Source organism: Sminthopsis crassicaudata, chromosome 1, assembly GCF_048593235.1.
Source record: "Sminthopsis crassicaudata isolate SCR6 chromosome 1, ASM4859323v1, whole genome shotgun sequence".
Classification (NCBI taxonomy): domain Eukaryota; kingdom Metazoa; phylum Chordata; class Mammalia; order Dasyuromorphia; family Dasyuridae; genus Sminthopsis; species Sminthopsis crassicaudata.
In genome coordinates, this window is record NC_133617.1 from 516,974,058 (window position 1) to 516,982,679 (window position 8,622).

General features: G+C 33.9%; 1 pseudogene; it reads right to left on the reverse strand.

Moving 5' to 3' along the window:
- Positions 1 to 4,871: 4,871 nt before the first annotated feature.
- LOC141550737 (10 kDa heat shock protein, mitochondrial pseudogene) lies at positions 4,872 to 5,445 on the reverse strand (annotated as a pseudogene).
- Positions 5,446 to 8,622: the final 3,177 nt, after the last annotated feature.

Consider the following 8,622-nt stretch of genomic DNA (forward strand, 5'->3'; position numbering starts at 1 on the left):
AGTCTCCTCAGGCCTTTTACTAAATAGACTTCAACTTATAGTCTAGCCAAGACTATTTCAATAGCCTAGTGACTGGCAAGGAATGGAATCTAACCCTGCCGTGTTTAGTCAGCATTCATCTAGTAGGTTCTGTCCCTCCTCCTTCCCCCTCCAGGAAAACATATGGTTAGGGCTGGGTTGTTCTATATTTTTTTTAGCAACCCCTTAAGGAAAAACAAACTTTTCTTCTAAATTGAAGACTTGCAGTAAACTCTTCTTTCTGATCTCTGAGAAACCACTTCAGAACTTGACTTCATGTATCCCATAGCATAATTCTATAAGAATTTCTATAAGAAAAGAAACTGCAATGGCTAGATTTTCTATTTTAAGCAATCAGCTCTTATGAGCTTGTGTGCTCAGGTGTGTATGGGTTGAGAGTGGGAGGGAGAGAGACAGGGGTTATGTGCTTGTGAGTATATTTATGACTTAGTCATCAACAAATGATGTGCTAAAGAATCAAAAACTCTTTCTCAAACTTGGCAATATTATTAACACAATTAAAAGGAGAGATGGCTTTTGGCCCAAGAAATGAAAGTCGATTATTCTTATAGTTCCCCTTATATCAATACTACCCCAATACTAAAAAGAACAGTGTATATTGACTTTGGGGACCTAGGAAGGTTAAAGGCATAGTAGTGATAAAGAAAAATATGTAGTTTGTTATATTGTCCTTTGTTTCCTTTGTCTCTCTGGAACAAAGAAGGCTAATTCAGAATCCAGAGAGTGAAAGGCAATCAAGCACCATGCCTTAGGAATATGCATACATTTGTAATTAGCACAAGTAATAAATATACACAAACAGAATTGCTGACTCATTTTTGTTCTGGATTTTATAGGGGGATTTTTTTTTTGTATGTGTGTGATAGTGAAGTATTTCTGTCATGTATCAATTACTCATTTTTTAACAGCTGCAGAATTCTAGAATCTTTTTTTTTTTATTTGAAGAGAGCTAAATTTAAAACAATACCCTACCTTTTTTGTTCCTCTAACTTCTCCCCAAATGCCTTTGAATAAATACAGTTTTGTTTCTGCTGGCTACTAATTTAACTTGACTTTTTAGGAAATAAATCAGATTGTTTCTATTCCAAACTGGTTGGGATTGTCACTAAACTCAGTCTCATTTACCTTCAAGTATCCGATGGGATGACATGTGGAAGGAGAATTAGATTTGTTCTGTTTGGCCCTAGAGGGAAGAAAACTAGGTTCAAGGATTGAAAGTTTCAAAGGCAGATGTCAGTTCTATATAAGGAAAAACTCTCTGATAATTAGAGTTGTCACAAAGTAGAATGAGTTGCATTGGAATGTAGGGATTTCCCTTTCACTGAAGGTTTTCAAGAGTCTGGATGACTATTTGTCAAATATGGATTGGACAGAATGGCCTTTAAAAACTCTGACATTCCAAGATTTTGATATAATGGATAGACAAGCAGTTAGGTAGCACAGTGGGTAAAGTACCTGACCTAGGAATCTGGAAGACTATCTTCCTGATTCATCTAAGTTCAAATCTGGCCTTGAATTTCTTACTAGTTAGGTGAACCTGAGCAAGTCTTTTAATCCTGTTTGTCTCAATATCTTTACCAAGAAAACTCTAAATGGCATCAGAAAAAGTTGGACATGACTGAAACAACTGAACAGCAACAAAAATAGTAGGTAGGACTTTAAAATAAAAAAGGCATGAATCAAAATCTTGCTTCTAACCATACTAACAGTGTGACTAGTTAAATCTAACCTCTCAGTGCCTTTAAACAGTTCTCTAAGACTACAATTTTACCAATACATTGCTGGTCTGAATTGATGGAGGGATTTCACATGAATAGACAGCAAAAATTTATTATTTGTCAGACACTGTACTAAGCACTGGGGCTTTTCAAACCAAAAAATAAAACCAAACAAAAAGCAGTTCCTGCCTTTCAACACCAAGATTCTCTATATTGATGAAATCATTGGTTTGGATCACTGGCAATGTAAAAATACAAATACTTTGTAATGAGAGAAGATGGAGAAGGCAATCTTTTAAAATTTATAAAATGCTATTTTATGAAGAAAATAATATCTATGTTCTGCATTATGTTTGCTTGGTTTTTGTTTTTTTCTCCCCCAATGAATTGATGCTAGCATTAGGGGCTATAATAAGAAAACTCCATAAGAATCTATCAAAGCTATAAGTGAGAATTACTCTTACACTAGGATAAAGTAAGTTGAACAAGAGCTTGAATAACAGTTACATGTATGGGAGAATACACCAAAAAAATTGGAGAGATTTTTTATCTGATATTCAGGGGCTTTGAAGCATTTTAGAAGTCAAAAAAATTTTAAGAATAAAAATATAAAATAAAAGATATGTGTGAATAAAATAAAATGAGTGTATATGAATAAGCCATGAATAGTTTTTCTCAGTCTCTATTTAGAATAAAGGTTCACCAACCTACTTTTGTTAATTGGTTTTTCAAAAATGCAATGTTAGGTAAAAGAATGTTATGGGAGGTCATAAACAAGCTTGTTTTTTCCCAAATGCTCTCTTTTCCCCTGCAGAAACTATAAGGAATGCAAAAATTAGTCCTCTAGATAATAGAGGATTCAGAGCTGTAACCAGTATGGTCAACTGAGTGTTTGTCCCCATGGGATTGAAATCCAGGGGTTCACATATGCTTTCTCATCCCAGAGGGTCAATACTTCTTCCTGATGGTGGTGGGCCCTAAGTAGGATGAGGTCAGCAGAAGATTGAGAGATGGAAAAACACTGTGGAAAGGAAAAGCAAGCCCTTGTTTTTCTCGGACTGTTATGCTAAGAGGGTTATGTCACTATACTTCTTTCTCAAGCCCATCCCTCCCTGTACAGATTCTACCTAACCAAGGACTATTCACATTTACCCTCAAGGCCCATGTTGAGTAGTGTGCCTGGAATTAGTAAGAATGGCAGCGTTGCAGTCTCTTGTTCAATTTATTTTATCCCAGGTGCAAAAGTAATTCCCATTTAAGGCTTTAACAGAATTTTGTAGAATTTTCTTATTACAGCCCCTAACATTAGCATCAATTCATTTGAAAAAAAGAAAACAAAACAAAACAAGAAAACATAACTCAGAATATAGACCAACTACTTGCCACATATATTCATATTCCGATTTCCTATTCATTAGTGGGCTACCACCCTCAGCCTTCATTTGTCATTTCTTTGTCTTCAAATACATACAGAAAATCCCTCCATGGTGCATTCCACTTCCAGTCTTAATTTTCTCTCTCTCTCTCCTTTTAGTCAGACTACTTCCATTTTCTAATCTCTGTATCAGTAATTTTTTCCTGGATTATTTTCTTCTTCAGAACTCTTTCTGTTTTCAGCACTTCTTGTCACTTGCACAAGGGCTAATTTCTACCAAGATAGCTTTAATATAATAGAGAGAATAATTTTTAATGACCCTTAAAAGTGCTTGAGGACATAATTAGTAGCTACAACCAGCTGGGTGACCTTGTTGCCTTCCATTGCAGTTGTCTGCTTTTCCTTAGCATTGTCCCATTCTAAAACTATTGTGCAAGAGATATGTATTGTAGGGAGGTCTGAATTCAAGCCATAAATACATAAAACTGGTCTTTACAAAGACCTGGGACTATAACAGAATCAAAATACCAGTTGTCTGAGGGTGGGGTACTCTGGAATAGGCTAGGTTGGTTGGCTACATAGGTGGTCTAAAGAGATGCTACAGTCACCTGCAAGTTAAAGCCAAAGAGAATAAAAAATGGATACATTTTGGAGACAAGGTTTTATTAACAAGTTCCTTCTACCTCCTACCTTTGAAAAACCAGGATTCCCCATCAAAGGAAGAGAAAGCCACAAAAGCAATTGTGAAGCAGATCACCTTTCTAACACCAGGCTTTAGTCTGAGTAGAGATAGAATATGGGCAGGAGATTATCCACATCTCAAAACAGGAGAATCTGCATTGGATGCTGGATTCTGGGGCAGACCAGCCATGACATTTAACTTACTATCAGAATACATCAGGAAGATTACAGACATTCTAGAAGTCTTTCTACTAACTGATCATGCCCAGTTTCTTCTTGATTTAAAGAAAAATCCACTTTATTTTTTCTTTTTTGCAAGCAATAATCCAGCTTGTTTTTGATATTAAGCAGGTTATATTACTTCATAGAAAGTTAGGGTTTTGTTATCAGATATGGATGAAGTTATTTTGAAACAACATTTTGGGGACAATGTTAAAGTTTTATTTTTATTTTCCTTTTATCTCTCTTTTTCTATTCTATTTTTTCTTATTTTGTATTTAGTTCAATTTAAAAAAAGAAAAAAGTGAACCCCTTGAGTTGTTACTGTTTTCATCAAAAGATTGTAACTATGTATTTATTTTCCTTTGTTTTGGTTACTGTACTGGTAGAAGACTTTTACTGGCAACTGCTAAGGTTGACAGAAGCAGAAAGAAAAAGTAGGAATGATCTAAATACAATGTATAAATATAGAAATATGTTTAAAAGTAGTGTATATGTATCAGATTGCTTGCTATCTTAAGGAGAAGGAAACTAAGGAAGGGAGAAAAAAATTTTGAAACATAAAATCTCACAAAAATTAATGTTGAAAATTCTCTTTACATATATTTGGAAAAGTAAAATACTATCAGGGAAAAATAAATACAATCTATGGACAAATGGTGAGGGCTACCATTTTGGTAGGGAAAGTTCTTCCAAAATAATTCTGGAGAGTAAAAATTGTGTTCATTTTAGGATTTTTTTAATGTGAGACCTTTTTCTAATAATGTGAGAATCTAATGAGATAATATATGAACAATGCTTTTGCAAACTTTCCAGTACTGTATAATGGTCAACTATTATTTTTTTTCATGTATACAATTTTTTTTTATTTGGAAACTTTCATATCGATGCAGAGAAATAGGATTTTAGATACAAGATATCCATTAATTATAAAACCAAGAGACCTGGAAATTATTTACATGATGAAATGAAAGATTTTGGAACTTCAGTGGAATGGGCAACTTTCATGACGCCACTTAGTGATTTTAGTCCACATATTTCCCCAGAATATCACTATCTCGAAATAAGAAATAGTCTTTGTCTTCTATAACTACTTTGGTGCCACCATATTCTGGAAGAAGAACTTTATCTCCAACTTTCACACTAACTGGTTGAATCTCTCCACTCTTTCCTTTAGATCCTGATCCAACAGCTACCACTGTTGCCTGTAATACTTTTCCTTGAGATTTTTCTGGAAGCATAATTCTTCCTTTGGTAACAGTCTCAGCTGCACTCCTTTCAACCAAAACTCGATCAAGGAGGGGAAGAAATTTTCTAAAAGCCTGCCCTGCCATGGCTCCGTAGTGCCCTGCAGCTGTCGCTCTTGCTCAGTCCGTTTCCTCCGTCCCTCCCTGGGCACCGGTAGACTTGCAGCCCAGCATGGTCAACTATTATTGTGGCTGGTCCTCAGATGGGTTGAAAGCTATTCATGTTCTGTTTGACATTTCTTACTTGCTAATCTAAAAGTCACATTTTAGAGTGATGACACTTTTCACTGAAGGCTACCAAATGGCTTTTATCTAAAGCTTTTACTCATGGGAATAACTGCTCTTTTCATTCTGAAGGTATACATTGGGGAGGGAAGCTTTTAAAAATTCACTTCAAATCAAATTTCCTTACAAGATGCATGAGTCAAAAACTAATACCTGTCCTATCCTATAGTTTCCTCTCCAAGAGTGATGATCAAATATTATTGGAAATGGCCTATCTAGCATCCTTTATCAAAGCAAACCCACATTTTCTGTGACAAATAGCTCTAATAATTAATTCATTTGATTATTTTAAATTGTTCCACACTGGGATGCTCCATGAAAAAACATATTGTTTTCATGGAGCACCCAGGGACAACAGTAGGTTTTCCTTAATTGTAGCAGAATAAAAACAATCCCAACTCCCAAATGGCAGGGAGTAAAATAGACATACTCAATTCAAATTTATTTCTCTCTGGCAGAACTTCTTAAGACCAAGAATTAGAAGAGAGATGTCTTTAAACCAAACAATCTCTACATCTGTTTCATTGGACCTGGAAACAAAAACGAATACAATCCTAAAAGCCAATACCTCCTACTCTGACTCTGAGCATCTAACTTCAAATCCTTTAGGCCAAATATACTAGTTTCAGCACAGTGTATTTTTTGCAATTTCTCCTGGGAGATAAGGACAGGAGGAGAGGAATAATTATGGATACATAAGTGCCAAACTACAAAGATATGTATTCATTGTGGTGAACCAAAATCATTATTGCCTAGAGCAACTTGTCTAATTATTGTTGATTGTAGAAACTGCTCCAATGAATGTGACTTTTTAGACAATACAACCTATACTAAGCTGGAGATGACTATATGCACATGGACATCAAAATCCAAGAATTCTGTTTTTATTACAATTTAAAATGATATTAAAGATCAGCTGTTATATATACAAAGTTGTTTATAATGGGGTTTGTGTGGACCTAACATGATCACAAGCTTGTTATACAAATTATCTCAAAGGTCATATTTAGTGAAACCTTAATACACTTTCACCTAGAACTTTTCTAGAATAATTTCATTTTTCCATAGGACTTACTCTCTCCAACATTTGTGAACACCTGTGACAAATAATTCTCTGAGGTTTCATTGTTTATACATTCTATGACCAAGAATATAGAATTTTCTAAATGAAAGCTCATTAGATATCATGTCCACCCCATTCTTAAACAAATGATATTTCAGAAGTGATTAAATAATTCTGCAAAAATCACAAATATCAATTAATAACTTATTAGGCATGCATAATTTTGATACCCCATCATTTGACTTTCTGAGTAGTTTTTTTTTATTTTCATTAATATATTTATAGCCATGTTCTGTTCCATTTTTTCGTAATATGGAACTACACAAGTAACTGTCTCATGTAAAAGGAAATACCTCCTGGTTATGTATAGACTAGTAGACAATAGTCTGGACTAGAACTTCCTATACTTTTTCCATGATGCCCCCTTTTCATCCAAGAAATTTTTATGTTTACCCTAGTACAGAGGTATAAAAAGAATAAAAACCAAATATTTATTGATAATCAGTCATAATTTCACCATTCCCACACAACCTTATATAGGATTGAGATACATAGTTTAAGAAGCTTTGTTCTTTACTAATGCAGTTTCCTACTCATTGGTTTCTTTTCTTTCAAAATCCTCCTAGTTCATTCTCCATACTATTTATTTGACTAAACTTGTCTTGAAACACCAATTTCATCACTCCATTTATAAAGATAAAATCTTGTAATACTTCTAAATTACCTATATGAGAAAATCTAGTCATGGTTCCAACCTATATATCCAAATGTATTTTCCATTATTCCTCAATATTGCCTATCTTCCTATGCTATACATGATAGGCAGTTTGATATAGTTTATACATGTCTATTACATGAATCATATTTCCACATTAGTCACAGTTGTAAAAGAGGAAATAGATCAAAAAGGGGAAAAAACACGAGATAGAGTCAAATAAGTGAAAAAAATTCTTTAAACTGTATTCAGAGTCTATCACTTCTTTATTTAGTTATGAATATCATTTTCCTTCATTAATCCTTTATACTTGTCTTGGATTATCATGTTGCTGAGAAAAAGCTGAGTCAATCATAGTTGACCATCATACAATGTTTGATACTGTATAGAATGTTTACCTGGTTCTGCTCATTTTACCTTGCATCAGTTCATACAAGAATTTTCAAGTCTTTCTGTATGTTTCTTATTACAAATAGTATTCCATTATATTCATATACCATCAGCTTGTTCAGCCATTCCCCTATTGATAGGCATCCCCTCAATTTCCAATATTTTGTCACCACAAAAAGAAATGCTATAAACATTTCCCCTTTTTTTCTGCTAGTAATGATATTTCTAGTTATAAGGATAGGCACAATTTGGTTACCTTTTAGACATAGTTCCAAATTGCTCTCCAGAATTGGATCACAGAACAATGAATTAGTGTTCCAGTTTCCCCACAACCTCTCTAACATTTATCACTTTCCTTTTTTTCTCATATTGACCAATCTGGTAGGTATGAGGTGGTAGTTTTAATTTGTGTTTCCCTAATCAAAAGTGATTTGGAGCACTTCTGCATAAGCCTATAGATGTATTTTATTTCTTCATCTGAAAACTGTCTGCTCATATCCTTTGACCATTTATCAATTGGAGAATGGCTTGTATCCTTTTCCATTTGACTCAGTTGTCTGAATATTTGAGAAATGAAACTTTTATCAGACATTTGCTATAAAAAATTTCTCAAATTTCTGCTTGTCTTCTAATTTTGGTTAAATTGGTTGTGATTGTACAAAAGTATTTTAATTTAATATAATCAGAATTATTTATTTTGTATTTCCTAATGTTCTTTATCTCTTGTTTGGTCACGAATTCTTCTCATAGATCTTAAAGATAGATTATATATATATATATATTCCTTGCTCTCATAATTTACTTACGGTGTGCTCATGCACACATATTGACCTTATCTTGGTATATTGGTCTATACCTTGTTTGTGTACTATTTTTTTCCATTCTCTAGG